Source organism: Varroa destructor, unplaced genomic scaffold (genome assembly GCF_002443255.2).
Source record: "Varroa destructor unplaced genomic scaffold, Vdes_3.0 BEIS01000002.1, whole genome shotgun sequence".
NCBI classification, from domain to species: Eukaryota; Metazoa; Arthropoda; class Arachnida; order Mesostigmata; family Varroidae; genus Varroa; species Varroa destructor.
The window spans coordinates 5061266-5081386 of NW_019211455.1; the positions used below are offsets into that span (position 1 = coordinate 5061266).

The 20121-nt window shown below is 41.0% G+C and overlaps 1 long non-coding RNA gene across 3 annotated transcripts; it reads left to right on the forward strand.

Annotated features, from left to right (window-relative positions):
• The first annotated feature begins 1637 nt into the window (after positions 1 to 1637).
• LOC147757281 (uncharacterized) lies at positions 1638 to 19224 on the forward strand. 3 transcript variants are annotated; one of them, XR_015321595.1, is made up of 6 exons: positions 1638 to 2721; positions 9675 to 9930; positions 11005 to 11274; positions 12654 to 13163; positions 16061 to 16685; positions 16992 to 19224. It is a non-coding gene; the product is annotated as an uncharacterized LOC147757281 (long non-coding RNA). The 3 variants fall into 3 exon arrangements; XR_015321593.1 differs by having other exon boundaries at positions 16061 to 19224; XR_015321594.1 differs by lacking the exon at positions 11005 to 11274 and having other exon boundaries at positions 16061 to 19224.
• The last annotated feature ends 897 nt before the right edge of the window (positions 19225 to 20121 follow it).

The window sequence follows — 20121 nt, forward strand, 5'->3', positions numbered from 1 at the left end:
TCTTTCTACTTTCCACACCCTGACACTATGGAGCGATGGCAAGCGTATGGGTCCAACAAACCCAGCAATATCCACCCTAGATACTAGAGCCACACGCTAACTGTAGGTACTGAATTTAGCTTCTTCGAAAACCGGTGCCAACGGGAGTCAGAGTATTCAGAGAAATTGCCTATATTTCACAGAACTATACATATATATATATTTTTTTCTAGCATGCTCAACTATTGAAGCAGTGAATCCCTAAAGGAAAACGCACGCGATATTAGTTGCGGTAAATGGTATTCAGTTCTAAGGGGCAGAACATAGAGTTTCTATATGGTTAATCCGTGCAAACAAAGATGAGTAAACTGAAACAAAAGGCCCGCATGTCGGGAAACAGTATCCCCGTGAACTGCCACACATATTACATTTAATATTACTATTTTTATTGAGAAGTGCCCGTTTTTTCGTAACAGTTGAGATAGCTTTGGCACGATCCTATTAGAACATACAGCTTTGCAGCTATTTAGCGAAAACTTTCCTTCACATCTGCTCTATACAACTGTGAATTGTTTAACTGGCTATTTACGAACAACATGAATACTGTGTACCTTAGATATCTATTTGCGTGGTAAGGACTTTATTTAGAGACGCTAGGCAATACTACAAAGGTGTGTTTAAGTCGAGAAGATGGCCAGTTCCTATAATCAAATGTCTCTCTTGATGTTCCAAGTTGGATTGTTTTGACATTCGAGCGTCCGACACGGCCAGCAGGAGTTTAGGTCAGACCAATGAAAGACGGCTTTGACGTTTCATCTATTTTTTCCCAACTCTCCTTAGAACGTAATCGTCCGCATAGAAGCAGGCTTCAATGAAGAGAAAACCACAACTATTCTAAAAGCGAAATTTACGAATCTTCATCATTTTTTCACTTTGACCTGTCTTAGCATTGTACGAACTTACCTAATTATAAGTTGTTTTTTTCAGAAAGAACGACGATTCGCTGACGCACCGTTTCTCAAATGACCAATATAAAATAATAAAAGATGGCGCAGGATCAATAAAAAGCATCAGCTATATTATTCAAGGATAATTTATAAACATTAGAAAATGATAAATCGATTGTTTAGAAAAAATTGTATATGTATGGTATTGTTTGCCCACTTGGCCCAAAGTGTTTAAAAGGCCGTCTAATTATATAGCTGCCATTTGTGCTTTACGAAGTGCCAATTAAGCGACGTTAGAAAATGTATTATGCCTAAGTTCAGTCTAATATCCACAAACCGCACTTCTATTTCACAATGCAACTCTATGTCGAACCACAAACGTGATGAGCCAAGACTAAGTGACTTCCGATGTCACTGAGTCCGTAATATTTACTATAAAATATTTATATACATTATATAGGCGTTACATCGAAATAATAATTATAATGAACCAAATGATGATGAGAAATAATGAACGGATAATCGGATTTGCGGGCCCTGACAGAACAAGCTGCAGTTCTGGTCTGATCGTTAGATATAGCGTGATGTATATTATGTAAAAAATCAAATATGGAAGATGTTCTGTCAACGGAAGACGGTTGTCAGTTCCTTGAAGCTTCTTTTTTTTTCTGCAGTGATAGCAAATAGGGCTTTCGTCCACGCTCTAAAATGGTTAACTAACTAATTATTTATCTGTGTAACAAATTTTCGTGTAGACTAAACTCAACCAATGTTTCTATTGGACACTAAAAAAAAAAGTCGAAGAAATATTGGATAACGTTTCTTTCGTGTGAGTGCTATGGAAGTAGTTATTGACCAAGAATAACACTTGACCCAGACAGATGACCGAGAGGCCTTCGTGAACGATAAACTAACGCCGTTCCGCGTCACGTTGTTTACTAGCGGTAGAACTCCTATTTTGATCGCACGATCGCACAGCAGACAAAGGGCACATAGCGAGACAATGAGTGACAAATCACCGCTAAAAAGGCAATACGAATTGCTTTATAAGTTCACATGCTTATTACGTAAGCTAGAATCCAGACGTCGCTCTAAACGAAACATAAATAAAGCCAATATGTCACCTAATTGGCAAATAGACATTCACTAGTTCTTTACTCTAATGCTATATTTCAACCGATTCGAATGGCAGGCCTCACGTTTCGTCTTACATTACATACAAATGTTTTGATTTTTTTGTCATTGGTACCACAGCATGCCATGTATGGCGGGCAGAGGTACGTTTGGCGCGCTACCCATGTAAAGAGGCACATAAGTATAGGGTAACATGTTGATGCCGTGGTCGCAGCTGAGAAGTCGGTCAGATTCGGATTCGAATTGAACGAAGTCTAACATCTAATGCTATAACTTTATCTATCGATAGTTCCGGCTCAAGTGCATAATAATTACGTAACCAGTTCCGAGAAATGCTGGCAGATGAATATTTTCACTGTGGGAACAAATCAGCTGGCACGCTCCTGGACGTTGAGATCTGGACGACGCACCCATAGTCCCTTACAACAGTTAGAATATCATGTTATTCATACAATTCCTTCTTCAGCAGATAACTATGCAAAGCAGTGCCTTTTTTACTTGAATAGAGATGCTTAAAATTTTGCCAGGGGGTTATAACTTATGATGCGGATGGTTCCAAACGGACGTCGAGTGTTTCATGTGTAGATAAATATCTATATAATCTTATCCTTGAATTGCCACCGCATCGCGAACGTTTGGCAACCAACTGCAGGCTCAACAGGTAAAGTAGCTTGCAAAAACTATAGCCTATTTCTATATGTATATTTCTATATTTATTTTTTTTTTATTTTTTATTTATATATTATATTTAGGCATGCGAGTGATTGTGTCTAGCTTTTTCCCACTAGAGGTTTGAGGTTAAAGTAATTCGAAGTTATCCCTGTCATAGTCAATAGAGGTGCAAACAATTAATATTTGTACAGAACAGCATAAACACTGAATAATTGTAAATTCAACTCCGCTACAGATATTGTATAAAAGTAAATAATAAAATTGGTAAATGATTACTTCCGCTAGTATGTTGAAACTATTTATCGTCAAAGTTAGACAGTATTTGGTAGAGTCAGAATATTGCTTCGCACATTTTTGTTCCATCGCCAACAATTTAGTCTTTAACATTTTTTTTCTTTAACATTTAAATTTTTCATGTGCTCATATTTACATAATTCAAATTTAACTAAAATATTAAGCCTGAAAATAAGTACAGATAAAGGTGCTCAAACAATATTCCTTAAAATAAAGGTAAAAACTTTTTATTTGAAGTTTGTCTCTAAAAATGCCCTTGATAAGCACAAAATTTATTTTGCCTTTTAAACCTTTACGGAAACGAAGATATTCCTGTATTTTGTTCGCTCCCGATTGGCGCCTGCACAAAAGCGTCCGCATGGTTCTAATAATAGCAGGTGCTTGTTCAACTCCATGCACATTTTTAAAACAAAGTAGCAGAATTAAAGAACGATGTGTCTATCAGATGGGCTTACAGCCACAAAAGGGCAAGGTTAGACACCACACCTTTCCTAATATACAGTTAATCTTCGCGGACGATGGTAGCGGGTTGTGATGAAGCGGAGAGCAGTTTGTCTAGCCGCACACACGCCCCAAATCGTTGCCACCGTACAAGCCTCAATCTGTCTACGGCTGTGCGCATCCTATTTTCCTGCCGTTTGCTGTAGGCTCCGTCACCATTCAGGTTGTGGAAATACTACCAGTACCTTAAGGCTCTACTTAGCCATATGCACGTCTATCTGATTTGCTCTATGAGCTCGTAGAAATCCCAGTAGTATCGTAAAGGATGCTGAGGTTGAGACGGCTACAACACAAGCGCCGCGATTCGACACAGCATCGTGCCATCTCCTTCGCCGCCTGATTCTCACAATCCGCCGAACCCCCAACGCCTCACTTTGGAAGTATTCTAAGCCCGTTTTACGGCCTGCTCACTTCGGCCCGAACAAAAGTGCAGATGGCTGTCGAGCAGAGTGAAGTGCAATGGAAAAACTCGCTAACGGAAACGAATTAAGAGGGTGTAGGGGCGGTTCCGTTATGCGAACCCCTCGAGATATTGCCGAGGGTAGCGCGGGCAGCCGGTCTGGTAGAGGGACGTTCGAGCAACTAGAAATGGGGTATGCACCGGGGGTCGACGGTCTGCCAATCGCTGGAAACAAGCGCATCCATCTGTTATTTTCCTGACGCCAATTCTCTCTTTTTCTCGCCTTGGAATGGGGGAATGGAGCTACGGACTGTGGTAAAAAGCAGAAGTGCTTGAGTCGATTGGAAACGTGGTTCTGGGGCAGTGGGAGGAAGAACATTGCAGAAGGCAGTCCGTACCGCCACTAGTGGCAAGCACGATAGCTGTAGCGACCGCAATGGGTTGCAGCGTTCTGCGAGGCTAGCGGCTTCTCGTGGTTCCGTTACTTCGAAAACATATTCCTGTATAAAAACGCTCACATACAATGGTCGAATATTGCCGGCTTTCCGGCATGCGTTAGAGCGTTTCGTCTCAAGAATCCACTCGGAATGTGCAGTAGATTAGAGCCTGACTCGTCTCGATTATTTTCATCGATGTTATCCACATTGACGACGTCTCATTACTTGCAGGACTAGAGCACTGTTCAACCTGGATAAATTGCACAGAAATAACAGAGAGCAACAACTACCTAGCCTTTTGGTCAGAATAGCTGTCACATACGTAATTCGAAATCAGCAGGTCCTGATATTTACCTGCAAAGAGGCGAACATCTGTATCGTGTTTATTAAAATGTCATGCTTACAGGTATAATGGTGATAGTTGTCACAGAAACTGACGCAAGTGGCTAATACATCCTACCAGTCCGTACAAATAATTCCACGCCGCTTTCTTATTAGATAAACGTTAATCTTTATTAGTTTTAATGCGAATCATAAGTGAGATAGTGTTGCGTTTTGTGATGTTACTACAAAGGTAGGGAGCAATTCGTTATGCTTATTTGTAAGTCAAGCTTGGAGTGGTCATTTCTGACGGAAAGAAAGCTGTTCCGTGCATATTGCGCTACCCCACAGAATCCAGCTTACCACACTAGCCATTAGGAGTACAAGTCTCCAAGAAAAACGCCATATCACTCTTTAACGCTGCGTTCTCTGGCTAGCCGCCCCTATCCATCTGCAATTGCTATTGCAGTCGCTTCTGGATTTTCGTTGCAGTAACTAGCTATGCTTCGCTTCTCCTTCTTTAGTCATTTACTTTCAATGAAGATGGATGGCGTCTTTGGTGCACTCTTCAACCATTCTCTGCAAGCTGGCGGATATTTTTTACAATGAGTACGTTCAATTTTCAACGACTAGGACGCTACCACTACTTCGTGATGATTACGCCGTATCTTCGAGGCTGCGAAGTGTAGCAATGATACATATGTGGTCTACGGCCTTATTTCATACATGTGACTGTGGTAGGAACGGTAGACTGAAACGTATTAATTAACCAATCACGTTTATAGTAAACGAGTTTAATCAATTCAGGTAGATGCATCTTTTTTCGATAGTAATGTTTTGTTTTCCACCCCAGAAAACAGCTGCGAAAAATATCATTGGAGTACTTGTTAAATCGAGTAGCATGCCTTGACGATCGGAGAAGGTCGGTGAAATAGGCGCGAGCGAAAGTGGAATTAAATTGGCGCGCTCAAATTTGCGGACATAGAACAGCAAAAAAAACAGGCTGTTACATCGTAGAGCACTTTGCAAAATGGGCCTGTGGACCGATAGCTGTCTCGACTTAGCGCGCTGTCAGACATTGGCATGCATCTTTAAATTGATGCATCTGTGTAAGCAGACGGAGCGCAGAAAATGAAAAAAAAACAACAGGAAATTCTAGTTTCCATTCGATTACAACCAAACAGTCAGCTAATAATATTACATAACGTGACTAGACCATGGGTAAAGCCTTCTTAAAATACGTTTGTCGACAGTGTTACATATCGAGATTGGTAGATTGCCACTGCTGGCCGTCGTTTTTACTCATTGGACGGGAAACGATCCATCGATTTTTTGGTACAATACAAAACCGCCTGAGCTCTTTCTCGCAGTTGGTGGTTTTAAAAGAGCTATAAGGATTTGAAATAAGTTGTAGACAATTAATTATACGGAAAATTACTGAGCTGGAAATACACAGTTATAAGGCGAATACCATAAGGTTCTGCAGGTGGTGAAGGTGATAGAGCAGCTGCGTTTGACAATCTACGCCTGAACTACTAGGTTCTCCAAGGGATGTATTTACACAAGGTCAGATGAGTGTTTGAGCGATACTTCGAACAATGGAGGAAGTGATTTTTAGGAAGAGACCAGAGCAGAGAAGTTCAGCCTATTAACAGTGTCAAATGTAGCAATTCCCTTTGTGAGCATGACATAGGTAAGGTCTAGGGGAGGCCCCCGTGACCGCCTATAAAGCTGCATTTACCTTTACTGTTTTAGAGCTTTTTGCTTGTATACCTGAACACAAACCTATATTGGATGGTCTTTGGTTAACGTTTTGGCTAATTATATATGTCGGCAGTTATTTACAATATGCCATTACAAAGTGGGTCGCACAAATTAAAGTTGTAAACAAAAAATATTCTCCGAGCTTCTAAAAAGTAGATTTTACGCTGTTAAAGAACTATAAAACCATCCTAAGCTGCACACAATACTTGGAACTTTCAGTTGATTTAAATTATATTTATCTGTGTATATTTGTATTGAACAAAAGGCGATTGAAAGGTCTGGATTTTTATACGACGTTCTTTGGCTTACCTGCTATTATGAGTTAGCCTGAAAATACCGCGAATCTTTAGACATTAGAAACACTCTTGATCTTAACGATCTTGCTATCAAAATTAAGCCCTAAAGGAGTCCCTCTAGTAATAAGTGAGCAGCGATTCGTGCGCGTTCTCTCTCACTTCTGTACACCTCCAACCTCTTCACTCTCGAAATTAACTGAATTTTTATATATATATATACATATATATATATACATATATATATATATATATATACATATATATATATATATATATACATATATATATATATAAACGAATAAACTGACACGACTTCTCAGTTTTAGCTTTATAACCTAGGCGACGACGTGATTATTCCTTATATTAGATATGTGCCTAGTATTACCGTTAGGCATCCTTTAGGGATTGTCTGTGTACCCGCACTCATTCAGCCAGTGTTGGGCTTTGAAGACATAGGAGCTTTTCGTGTTCATATGTATAATTAAATATATATGTATATATAGATGTTAGCTTTTCTAAGGTCATTTTAGGAGGACTCTAAGGAGGACATACTGGTGTACTTTAATGCAAGATATTCCAATAACAGGCGGTTCAATTTGCTCTAGGATCCACAGCTTTCATGTCAGAGGGCAGCCTACTAATATATCTAGGTTTCACTGAAAATAAGAACATGCCTCCTACGCGTATCGTGCATGTTTCCTGCAAAGATCTGCAAATATTTTTTGTTTTCCATTTGCCAAACCGACACGTTACCGTTTGAAGAATTTTTATAATATATATCTTCGAGGCAGTCGTTTTTTTGACATCGATACCCTTTCCGATGCACATCGTTGCACTTACATGCATGTTACATGTCTATGTAACATTTATGCAGTATGTAGTCCTTGTTGCCTTAATTATTGCCATTACTTACTTACTTACTTACTTACTTACTTGCAATATTCTCTGCATTTTACCATATACTTTCTCTTAAGTTATTTGTAGAGTAATAGCCATCTAATAAATGGAACTCCTTTTGGAACAACTTGCACGCCATAATATATAGAGTACAAGAAGTGGTAACAGAGTCTCTTTATTAATGCCCTCAAAAAAGTAATCCTGTAGGTATGCATTTTGTGGAAATAGTTCTTGCATGAAGTTTTTTTGATATGTATAATTCTTTTCTCAACGTTGCCGTTTGTACAAACAGTTAAAACAGCGTAATTTGAGGTGTAGTCTATATCTTTAGAGAGATTTTACGATGACTACAGGGGGGTAACAGGTAAATCCAGATAGTTTTCGAATTTGAATTCTCTGGTAAGATAGTGTCCCCACCAATCAGTGGGCAATAGAGAATGAATCTGTAAAAATGGAAGTGTAACTTAAAATCAACTATTTTCGAAGGTCTCCAGTTGCGAATGCTGAAAAGAGACCTTTGGTAGCACAAGGTCGACTATCTATACCATTACTCGTAATTAGGTAGCGTTCGAGATATGTCCGCAAGACTTTCATGCACAAGTGAAAACCAAAAAGGTTCCCCCGTAAAAATATATTTGGATTGAACGAACGGCACGCGTAAAGTCCTTAAAAATTACTAAAAGCGCACAAATATCTATATCTGGTATAGTATTGGTATTTTGATTTGGCATTTGGCCGCTGTTCCTATGTACATGACAACACTGGCTCACAAATATTTTCTACGTCAAAAGTCCTTTCGCTAATTAAATGGGAGCTAAATAGGCGTTCTTTGTTACGAACAGCTACATTGTTCCGCCATGCATTTTTAGAATGCATGCATAGAATCAGGTTGGTTTTGATTCCTTTGCCAAAAAAGGCCAAAGATTGCTGATAATGTCATGTTTCGAAATGGTTGATAGTCCGTTATGGCTAAAAGGAAATTCTCTATGCGTAGCCATGTACAACGTAATAAAAAGAGTGCAATATCCCCGCACTTTTTTAAGGTAACGCTCTTATAAAGGCAACACTGATACACAAGCAGTTAGCGCACTAAATGTACTTGATGTAAAATCAAACCGTAGATCAACACTGTAACGGATGGACGGAAACTAATTTTTGGCCAAACGAGAAACTAGCTCAAAACAGCCACTTTTTGTGTGAATTTGTTCGTAAGCAAGAAACCTTGGTTGACTTATTAGCTTAAATCTGGATCTATGGTAACGGTCGTATTTGAGGGAGTTTCCAACTAGTTCAAGCGTAGCTACATTGCAGCTCTCATAGCCTTTATTAATAAAATCTTGCAAGCCAAAGAGAAAGTTCATGAAAAAAAATGTGCGCAGATCCTGGCAACGTTTGAAGAAATTATCGAAGCTAACGGTCGTCGCATCCAGTATTGCTTAGAGCTATTTCCGGCGGGGCATTGAAAAAACATCCAAAAATTATAATTTGTTAATATAATAGCGAAAGTTAAGATCTAGCTGGTACACTCGTTATTGCATTTCGCATTAAAAGCCAATCTCTAAACCACTTCGTGCGAAAGTGTAATGCTTCTATAAATCATCGATATATGCTACACAGGAGTGTGATGACGTAGGGTCATTCTGGGCAATCCTTACATTTGGAAATCGTAACCAGCATCGTGTTGGGGAAAAACTACTTGAAAGGGATAGTTTCAAAGTACACCACTGAGGGGCTTCTTGCCTATGTCTAGGCACATTCAGCTATGTAGGAACATCCAGACGTTCGCGCCATCACTTCCAGAGAATGAGAAGTATTGTTGTCTAAGTAGAAGAAACCGCGTTTAGAATTTGTGGGCCACCGCCGATTTCGGAGTCAGTGTCATCTAGCGTTCCAGTTCGGTATCTATGGCTGGACCGCTCATTTTTTTCCCCCCCATAGTGCATGGTTTTTCAAACTAGGCATAGTCTTCGCTTTGCACTTGTTGGTGCTCCGAATAGACGGAAAACTAACAGATACTTGACTGCGTGCACAGCTGGAGGCCGAGCGCAAGGTTGTCCGAGCAACGTATGTGTGGAGTTGAGAAAAGGGTGCACAGTAAAGGAACCGAGACAACTCCTTCCCAATTTCGCTGATTTGCCGCACTTGGAGTGCCTACTACCACCGTCTTTACCGGACCACCATTCCATTAGACAACGTTAACGACAGTAGCTTCAAACGACTCAGTCACTCCATTTGTTTCCGTTACCGTTCACCGGTAACAGGCAAGCGAAGGTCAACCATATTCGAAGGTAATATAATCAAATTTTATATTACGTAGACGTATAATCAAAAAACGCAGATTTCCATCATTAAAGTGATTGACGTGTCTATGCTTGCCAGTTTGGCTGCACCACAATAGGACCCATCTGTATATAGCATGTGGTCCTATAGCCATACCCTACAAAACGGAACAGTGCATTTCCTACACACAGTTTTAACAAGCAAGTATAATAGTAGATGATACTAACATAGAGTTTAGCAAGGTGCCACGTATGTTGTTTGAAAAATTCTTCCACTTATTAATACGTGAGCTGATTTTACTCAAAAATCGCTGCTAGCACGTAACGCGGAACAGAGTTACTGTAGGAATTCGAAAGCGATAGATGAACTTCAGCTAGACCATTCTTTGTATGTTGAAATGTAAAGCTATTTTGTAAAAAGGCTCACCTTAGCAATGATAGTTGATCACGTAAGTATTCCTACGTGAAGTCGGTAGGACTCACGTAGCCTCTAAAATTGTGTATTTGACATGATGCGCATACGACACCTTACTGCTTTCTTTATGCCATTTTTTAGGGACATTGGTCCATAGTGGTTTTTCCATATAGCTTCTAAAGCGGGGAAATCAAGAAAGGTATCGTATAGCTGTCGCAGTTGAGATACCGTCGTCTGCTGTTGTCATAGGTGTCTCCTCTATTGATTAAATTATTTGCTAGCTGCAACAAGCGATCTTGTTTTAGTCCTTCCAGTCGCAGTGAGCATTATCTCCATTCTTTACTCCGGCCATCAAATTGTACACTTCGCATCGGGCTAGTCTACCTACTGAACGGGCGTAGTCATATCGGCCTTCAGTGCCGTTAACTTGACTCGGCTGTCTCTTTTCAGTACAAGGTGTACACGATATCAGACTATGGTTCCCGAATCTGATTTCTATTGTTAATAGAATGAAATTTCGGTCAGCTGCTGGTCGCGATAGCTTTTCGCGCGTCCCATAAGGAATAACGTAAAATTCTTGTTTTCGTGCTGTTCCTTCTTTTTATCAATAACTCCTTGTCCAACACGGTCTCTTAACGCGCACATGGGCTGGAACCTTGCTTACCAAGCGAGAGGACGTGAAACTCGCGCAGAGGTCCTCGTTCAGGGACGGGGTAGTGCGTCCAGGGTTGCCGACACGACGTAAACCACAGCCCTCATTCTCTTAACCGACGACTTTTGCCCGACGCGCTTCGATCGGAAGCGGGCTAACACTGAAACTGGAATAAAAAGATATCTTTTCTCGGCTTTTGCGTCGTCTCGACCAGTCAGTCAGTCAGTCACAATTCGGGTAGCGATAGTGGAAGTGACCACTGCATCCTTTAACAAGTTTCAACGAGGTGAGCAACGAACGGGGCGCAAGTCTTGAAAGCACAGAAGTTATAAATCCGTAGGGATTTTGAGTAAAAGGTACAATGAAACGTAGACACCAATAGAGGTTAGCTTGAAAGCAAGACGAGGCTACTCATATCCAGTGTATTGTATATATATATATATATATATATATATATAAAATACACTGCACATAAACAGCACGCTTGTGAATTGAGTTATTATGGACTACGTATCACATAGACAGTAGATTTTTTTTTGCTACACGAGGTTTTGAGTAGTAATTGAATAGATTACCCATGAACAACAGTCTCTAACAAATGTATATTTTCTGCACAAGCTCTTTGTTCCGAAATAAGTTAATTTTATTTTTCTTTATCGAATCTAAGTATGAACACGCAAGTATGTTCAAAGAATATGAGAAATATTTATCGATAATAATGTAAATATGCAGTTGACGGGTAGGGACCACCTATTTTAAAAATAATTAACGTAGTGATTTGGCCAATCAAGTATCAGGAAACATGTAAGAGGAAGCAGTCCTACACCAATCTGGCCTATTTCCATAAACATGTATATAATAAGAATCCCTTATTTCTAGTCAGATACCTTAGATAGGACAGAAATTGTCATTTTCATGAGAAATGTTCGCATAAGCTGGTGTATCAGGGATAAGGCTATTATGTACTTACACAAATCGAATCTTAGTTTTGGCTAGATAGATCATGAATGATCACCAAGACGTTCTTTTCTCTGGTCATCCGCAATGCTCTTGGATACGTCAGGAACCACTGCTCACCGATTGTTGACGCGCTCCGTTGTGAACTCACTGATTAATTTGTTCCTTTTTCCGTCGCCTTACGATAACTCTACGATGTCAAAAACAGTTTGTATTGATAGAAGATCATACGAGCCTCCGGCGCGTGCATTTACATGCACACATGTAAAAACATACCGCGCAGATTTTTATGAATCCAAGAACATATTCCCATCAAACTCTACTAAAGTCATACTGGTAATTCCAGTTGACACAAAAACTACAATACTGATATTCCAGCTCATAATAAGAGCTTCGGTCAGCTATAAATTGTACCTTCAAGTGAAAAAACTGATTAGTACTAATAACCTATATATATTAAAAAGTCAACTTTCCCAAAAAAAAGTTAATTTACGACACTTTGCAAGAAGTTGCTCTACATGCGTTACACAATATGCCAAACTTGCCAGTGCGAGTCTAATAAAATAACGTTAGCTAACGTATTTTCTAACAGGAAAATCAACAAGTGGACAACGAAGCGTTTTAACAACACTGACCTTTAGAGTACCCTCACTAAGTATCATCAATATATAAGAAAGAATAATACGCTTTTGTTTCGTACGATTACAGAGGAAATATTTTGGAGCTTGGATCTGATATACTGATTACATCCTCAATTAGTATCCTTACCGTTACCGCTGGTAAGACCCTGGTACATGTGCAGTTAACTATACAAGCTGCGTAGGTCGGCCCAGGGTACCTAGATCGTAGTAAGCCCCAAAATTGGTCAGTTAACTTTTTATTTGCACTACCACCGCGTCACTTATCAACTTGGTAGGCGACTAAGTTAACAGAAACGGGACCGATGCCTCGGCTGAAAGCGTATTTGGCCAGGAGGCTCCATAGAAAGTCTAGTGATGGCACTGCCGAAGAAACAGCGTCTATTCAATGATGATTTATTAGTTCATGCCCGTTTATTCATGGATGATTTGGTTAAGATAATAACATGTTCCATGAGGTAAGCCACTACACCCATTTGGCACAACATCGCCGGCCTGAAGACTTCCTATCTGGAGGAGTTCATTTGATCCAAGCTCGCTCATCTATAATATATGCTGCAGACTCACGACCTCGAAAAAGGTAAGTAAACTGACAACTATTTTGTAATCTACTTTGGTTATTGTAACGCGTTTGCAGGGGGTCTTACGTAATAGATAATGCTTGCAGTTTGACGTAATTAGACTTACCATTAGTTATTATTATTATCCGTTCACAAAAAGTCAAATTAGTTCCGAGCTATGCATACATATACCAGCCGTATACTTAATATTTCTTTTCGAATTACGTCAGTGATCGCTTGCCCGCTGTAGTCGAGATGCGAAAACGGAAAGTGACCAACTGATTATCCACGGGGGTTAGTCGAACTAATATGTTAGCGTCGAGCGACTTTGGCTTGTACTCTGTGATGTCCAAGAAGTGCAAGCACTGGCAGCTTTAAAAGGGGTATGGGCCCTGATTTCCCCGTATCGTACGGATAAGTTAGGGCAAGTTGGGGTCGTCGAAGAGACAAACGGGGCAAGAAAGGAATCGACAATTCCTATGTGACGAGTAGCCTCTACGGATGGACAAGCAGGAAAAAGGCTACGAGTAGCAAAGACCCGTCTGAAAGACTTCAAAAAAGAAAGGGCACAGCTCGCGTGACCTAGTCGGCTTTCCGAGAGACTGGCGAGCAGTTGAGGCAGATGTGGACCGATGGTCGTTCATCACTTGGACATTCCAGTCCTTTATGGATCTTTTAAAGATAGGAGAGGACTCATGGCCTACCAGAGAGGGACGCGAAAGAAAGGAAAAGCGTCAAGAGAATACAGAATTGAGCCATGCAATTGCCCCGCTTCTACCCTAACCCGACCCTCTGTCGGACGGCTTTAGTTGGCCGCTTACTCTGCTATCATTTCCTTGCACCCCTGTCCAGCCAAACGATCAGCTAACCAACTAATTGAAGTTTGATAGCGGTGCAGACAAACAGCATCTCAGGGATCCTTGGTAAACTCTAATTCTTAAATACGGTAGATTCATTGAATGAACCCGTGTTCTTCTAGCCGTGTGTACCCATCTCATCGACAGTTCTGTCACATTTGTAAGCTACGTAAGCAGCATAAAAAGGGTATACGTTACGTGTGTACAAATATATAATCGTGTTATATAAACGCACGAAATTAACATTTATAATACATAAACAGGAAAGTATTTATATTGTATACTGCAATGGTTGACGCCAGCTGCTTTACTTTTGAAGTCAGGAACAGGTAGCACTCGCGATGTTGCTGATGCCTGTACCGTTCCTGCACAGCTATGTCGAACTTTTATCTAATGCTTCCTAAATTGATTATTCTTGGGTTGTTGCTGGTGTGGTCTCTCTGGCGATGTCTGCTATAGCGATCACAAAATATTGCCAGAGGAATAAAGAGCCCGTTTGTTGGCTTTGGTTTGCTAAAGGGCTCTGGTGGTATTATACCGAAAATAGGCCGTTTTCCACATCTGAGATAAGGCTTCCTACGAGAACTACAGGATTTAGGGATGAAACGGTTGCATGATAGCTTCTCGTGCAACTGCACGGCCTCTATGTCGGCAGTCGGGAGATGATCCTCATTGTAGATGTCACAGGCAGAGAAGACCTGACACATCAGGCGTCTCATTTTTCTCTTTTGTTCTACGCAAACTCGTAGAACAACGCTGTGAAACAGAATGAGCTCTGAGCCGCTAGTTACCGAGTCGCTGTGAAAAGCTACGCTTCCATCCAAGTGAACTGTTCTGGCCTCAGTCCTCTTTCTGCTTTTCTTGGTATGCCAAGGGGTAGTTGGGGTCACAGAAAGGGGAGCAAGTGATTTAGGCTCGTATCTAAAAGCTTTGCGAATCTTGACTTCGTAGCGAACTCATCTTTTCCTCTCTGCGCGATCCGTTGCACATCGTTCTGTCACCACTACATACAGGATTGAAAAAGTCATACACTTAGCCGTTTGGCTAATGTGAGGTAAAAAAAAATGTATAGGTATTTTCTTGGCACCTAAGGACCGCATATACATGCATGTAGTTACGATAACTACTTCTATACAGTATTATCTATGACAACCTTTCATCATTTCTGAGCATCCTTAAATAAATTGAAATATCCGTCCGATAAAATCGACAAGCTGTCAAGGTAACCGTCCTGAACCTAGGTCAAAGCAACGAATAGATCTTTAGGAGTGACGATGTTTCGATGGGAAAGAAAGCGTGGAGCGCTTTGTCGATTTTCCCGGGGCCTATTTTCTTGCTTAGTTATATAGCATGAGCAAGAACTAGTCGGCTCTTTAGTGGCTACTGAGGATGCCGGGTACAGAATTTTACCTGTGAATGCTGGTTTACTTTAACGCGATTTTATCGCCAGTGTAATAATACCTTTCCTCTAAATATTGGATTATTACTGCGAACATGGTATTGTATATCTATACCCTGTAACTATACTTACGCAAAACACTAGTGCATATAGATTTATGTGTGCTTGCGATTTCAACATTACGTTTGCTTCAAACTCTAATAAAAAGTGACAGATGGCGAAATCACGAACCTGAGCCAAAAAATAACGTACTCACTATTAGGACTCAGCCGATACCTTTCGAGTCATCTAGTGCGTTGTAATCTACGTTGAATAATAGAAGATTGTTCCAGAGAGTCGCGGTCAGGAAGTTCTATATACTATCACGTATTAGACACGAAAATGATCGATTAGCTGTCGACGCGTGAATTTTCTATATCTGTCTATCTATTGTGAATGGCCAGCAACCTACAGTATAAAACTATCAAAGTGCGGTTTCAATCTATTTCTAGACACGATCGCATATCTTCGTTCGTCGTATGATTTTGCAGTTATATCTGAACGAGTAGCCAAGCTAACGAGAAAAGACTCAAAGAAAAATGGCTATTGACTTTTTCACATCTCTTTTTTTTTGTCTTGTCGTCGTCGTCGTCGTCGTCGTCGTCGTCTCGTGTCCGAACAGATGTCGGACGTCGTCAGTCGCAGTAGGCTGCTAGCGCTACTGCCCTATGCCTTCCTTCGTGGCTCAGAGCAGGCGAAGCAACAAAGTAACAACATTAAGCGTTGCAGCAGTCGGACGTCACCAGAGTAAGGTTCAATGGGAAAAGACGTGGGCCGAGACAGACGGAAATGCTCGAAGAAACTATGAACAGTCGAAACTGTTTTGAGTGGGAAAAACAATGGCGTCCAAGAAAAAGAAGCAAACGCACCGCAAAAATAAAAACCCTGGCCGAAGGAGGTTATCGCTGTAAAAGGGCGAGCTCAATATAGTACAGTACGAAAAAACAATAACTATAGAAAACAAACAACAACGTCGGCACTCCTTACTTTGTACTTTCCCCACGTTGTCCTTCAAAGAAGCTGCAGCAGCCATCGGTTGTTGCCGTTGCAGTTTCGGTTTGAATGCTGCTGCTACTATTGCTGTTGTTGTTGTACTTCTTTGACCCAAATACCCGTCCCTCGCTTTTTTTTTGTTGCTTCCGTTTAATTCAAACGCGAGCCCGACGACCGGTCACAACTTAAGATGTCCGCTCCACCTTCTCGCCTACTAACGGCTGCTTCTACGTACGAGAAAGCTATCAGTGTAGGTATGTGGCCTAGTCGTCCGTCCTAACTTTCTCACTAGACCCATGGGTTCTAGGGCGCATCTTCTCGCATTTTCGGCCTGCCTTTTTTCTGCTTTCTCTCTCTCTCTCTCTCTCTCTCTCTCTCTCTCTCCTTTCCTCTACGGCACTCTACAAAAGAAAAAACGGCAGAAATAAAAACTAGAGGTTACGGCGGATACATTTGGGCCGAGCGTAGTTCAACGAGTAGAGGCGGGTAGGACAGGACCGAAAGAAGAAGAAAGGGGCTCTCTGAGTAGTTGGCTGAATTGTTCATTGCTTCGTTGGTAGGATGGGATATAAGGCAGGCCACAACGATTTGTTTCTCCTGAGAGACGACGGGTTTCGCAAGCCTCCGACGACAGGAGAGCCCATATTGGAGATGCGATCCTACGATTTGGGAGTTCTATTCGTTTTCCTTTTTCGCGCGCAGAAGTTTCACCAGAAAGGGAAAACATTTTAAAAGCAGCGCCTCGACACCAATAAACTAGCTGCGGAAGCCTAGGATTGAGAAAAGCGTGCGAGAATACCGAACGCAACCGGAGTGACAATACGCAATAGATGGCTTTAAGCAAATACAGCGAACGAATAGAAAGAAGGAAACCGACAGACTCGGACGAACAAGCGCTAATGGCAGCGCTACGAAGTGCGACGTATAAACTATCTAGGTAAATGACAACTGAATACATATCTATATGTATAGCTATGAGCTGTGCGATTAAAAGTTAAAAACGTCCTAAAACGCGTCAAGCTTAGCTAAATCTTCCAAAGGGTTACCGAGGGCTCTCTACATTCTTCAAGCGCTAAGAACACGTACATCCGAAGCATACAGATAGAGAGAGACGATTCTCAGGCCTTACGTAGGTAGAATAATTGCTTCTAGTTCGAGCACGGCTACATCTTGAAGATTAACTCCGTATCAACGAACATTAAGTGATAGTATGCAAATAGTTTTTTTCTTTTACTGTGTAGTACCATCGATGTTATTGACATATTTAAGAGTGAAGTCTGTTTATATGAGCGAGATATTTGCTCGTTTTTTAAACATCCGTTGGGTCCTTCGTGTGTTGATAATAGATGTGATATTGCATTGGAACCAATAAACCGATCAACTCTACCACAATAGCCGTAGAGCTTCGAGTAAACATATCGCCCATTAAAATTTCCTAGTGTTCTTCTCAAAAATGTCCAACGTTAAGATCATTGCAAATCTTAAAAGCAAGCTTGTAAACAACGATTGCAATCAATCACTATGCCACCAGTAAACATAATAGGCATACGCTTGCAATCAAATTATCTGAAATAAATGCAAGATAAAAACACAGGTCATAAGAAGATGTTGCAATACTTTTCACAAGTTCACATATCTACACATTATCGAAAATTTATATTCAATTATAAAAACAACAACTTTTTTAAGGATCGATCAAATCAGGTACAAAAAACTTGTTTTATATGTTGAATAACCTTAATACTTAATAGCTACCTGCCTCGCAAGTGGGCCAAACGATATCCATATCTAAAATAGGTCCCACAGTAATTAAATTTGTAATATAACATATTGAAGTAACTATTCGTACACATTAAAGTAGATCTCATGATATGCTATCGAGTTTACCGTAATTCTCAATTGTCTACTTTAGTTTGAAAAGAATTAATCATAATCGTGCATCGAAAGGCCTTCCCTATGGAAAAAGTAACCGAAACACGTTTCCATAACATGTACTACTATGAGTTTTTCTCTTTTCCGTAATATGCTGCTGTTGTCGTTCGACACGACGCTACTGTATAAAGAGCATTACTTAGATAACTTTATTAAGAAAACCGGTACACTTGCCGCAAAAAATAACTGAGTCGTAAACTTCAACGGAATAGATAATCGCTACAATCGACAGATTTGCGTGAACTTTTTCTAGATTGTCATCACGCCTCTTAGCAAAAAATGCCTGCCTCTGATTGGGAAATCAACAAGTGTACAAAGTAGTGTACAATGATAATGGACTTCGGAGAACACGTTACCTCTAGCGACTTAACCATGGTACGTAAATAACTGTGGTAATTGGTTTGAGCGGCCGTTAAAATTAAATTACCGTCGCAACGGGTAAAGCTGCTGAGTAGAAACTAAATGTATAAATATGAAGCCAAGCTACCATTGGTATTTTATAGTTAACTACCGTCAGACAATCATTTTTCTGTTGTTGTTACACCGATACGTTCGATGTATGTACATATGCATGCACATAAGAACTCGAATGTTTATCACTTATTAGCATTTTCACTCATCCGCGTTTGAGATAAAAATAAAAATCGTTCATTATTATATTTATTTACTCTTTTGTCTATTTCTTCCCAGTTCAAATGTTTTATTCTGTTTGTCTTGACGAGACGCAAAACGAGGAACCATACAAAAAAAGGAAAATACTTCAATGTCGTTCGTCTACAGTGGCAATAGGCTCGTCTGAAACGGCGACGTTATCCAAGGATTTTGCTTCCTCAGCCGATCACCGCAGAGGCCTTAGCTCACCCAGCAGAGATATCTCTGTTCCCCTTCGTTGAGAACGCCTCCCCTCACAGTCTCCTCTCACTCTGGCTCAGTTATTGCTGATCGTAGTAGCTGCTTCATTGAAGAATGTGTGTATGCTGCCACTTTGCTTAGTGTTACTGTCTAAAGGAGATCTTTGTTTGAGATAGGCCGCAGGGGAAGAGGATTGAGGTATGACGGGCAGGGTTAGATGAAGCAGGCGAAAAACGGCAGTGGCAATGAAGGACACAGCACAAACAAAAGAGCCGAAAACAGCTTGGTATTCTACAGCGCGAGCACCACCGTCAGCACCACGTTTCTTTGGGTAATGGACGAATTGCGAGACAAAGGCAGCGTTTCTTAACGCTTTCCGGATAGCTAACGGTCAGTTACGCTTGTCGGCGCGCAACATTCCTGACCGGCTTAAGGGTCGATGCTGTCTGGCAGGACTAAGGCCGCTGGGCACTGCCCATCAATTCCTAGCCGGCCGCCAGTCTCCTCACTGGTCAAAACTCACGGAACAAAAGCAACGAAGGATGGAGAGGTTTTCCAGATGCCCGCAGATGTCTTGAAGCCTGTGACGGTGTTGTTATCGTTAGGTTGCACTGCTTGAACGTGTGCGTTCCTCAATGCGCTTCGATTGGTCTATGTGCCCATGGAGGATCCTCTGCTAGTTTGGGCTCCTGTCTTGTATCAGCAGCATCGATAGGTTCGCTATCTGCATGGATGCTCGCATGTGCTACATATTCGCCGTTTGTGCGTTGGATCTGAAGGAGACTGTGTTAGGACTTTGCATGTCTGCCAACAGGCAGAAAGAAGAGTTCGTTGTGTCGGGCCACAGAGCCATTGCCAGGGCCACTGCTTCTAATATTGCTGCTGCTCAGCTGTCGCCGCTGCTAG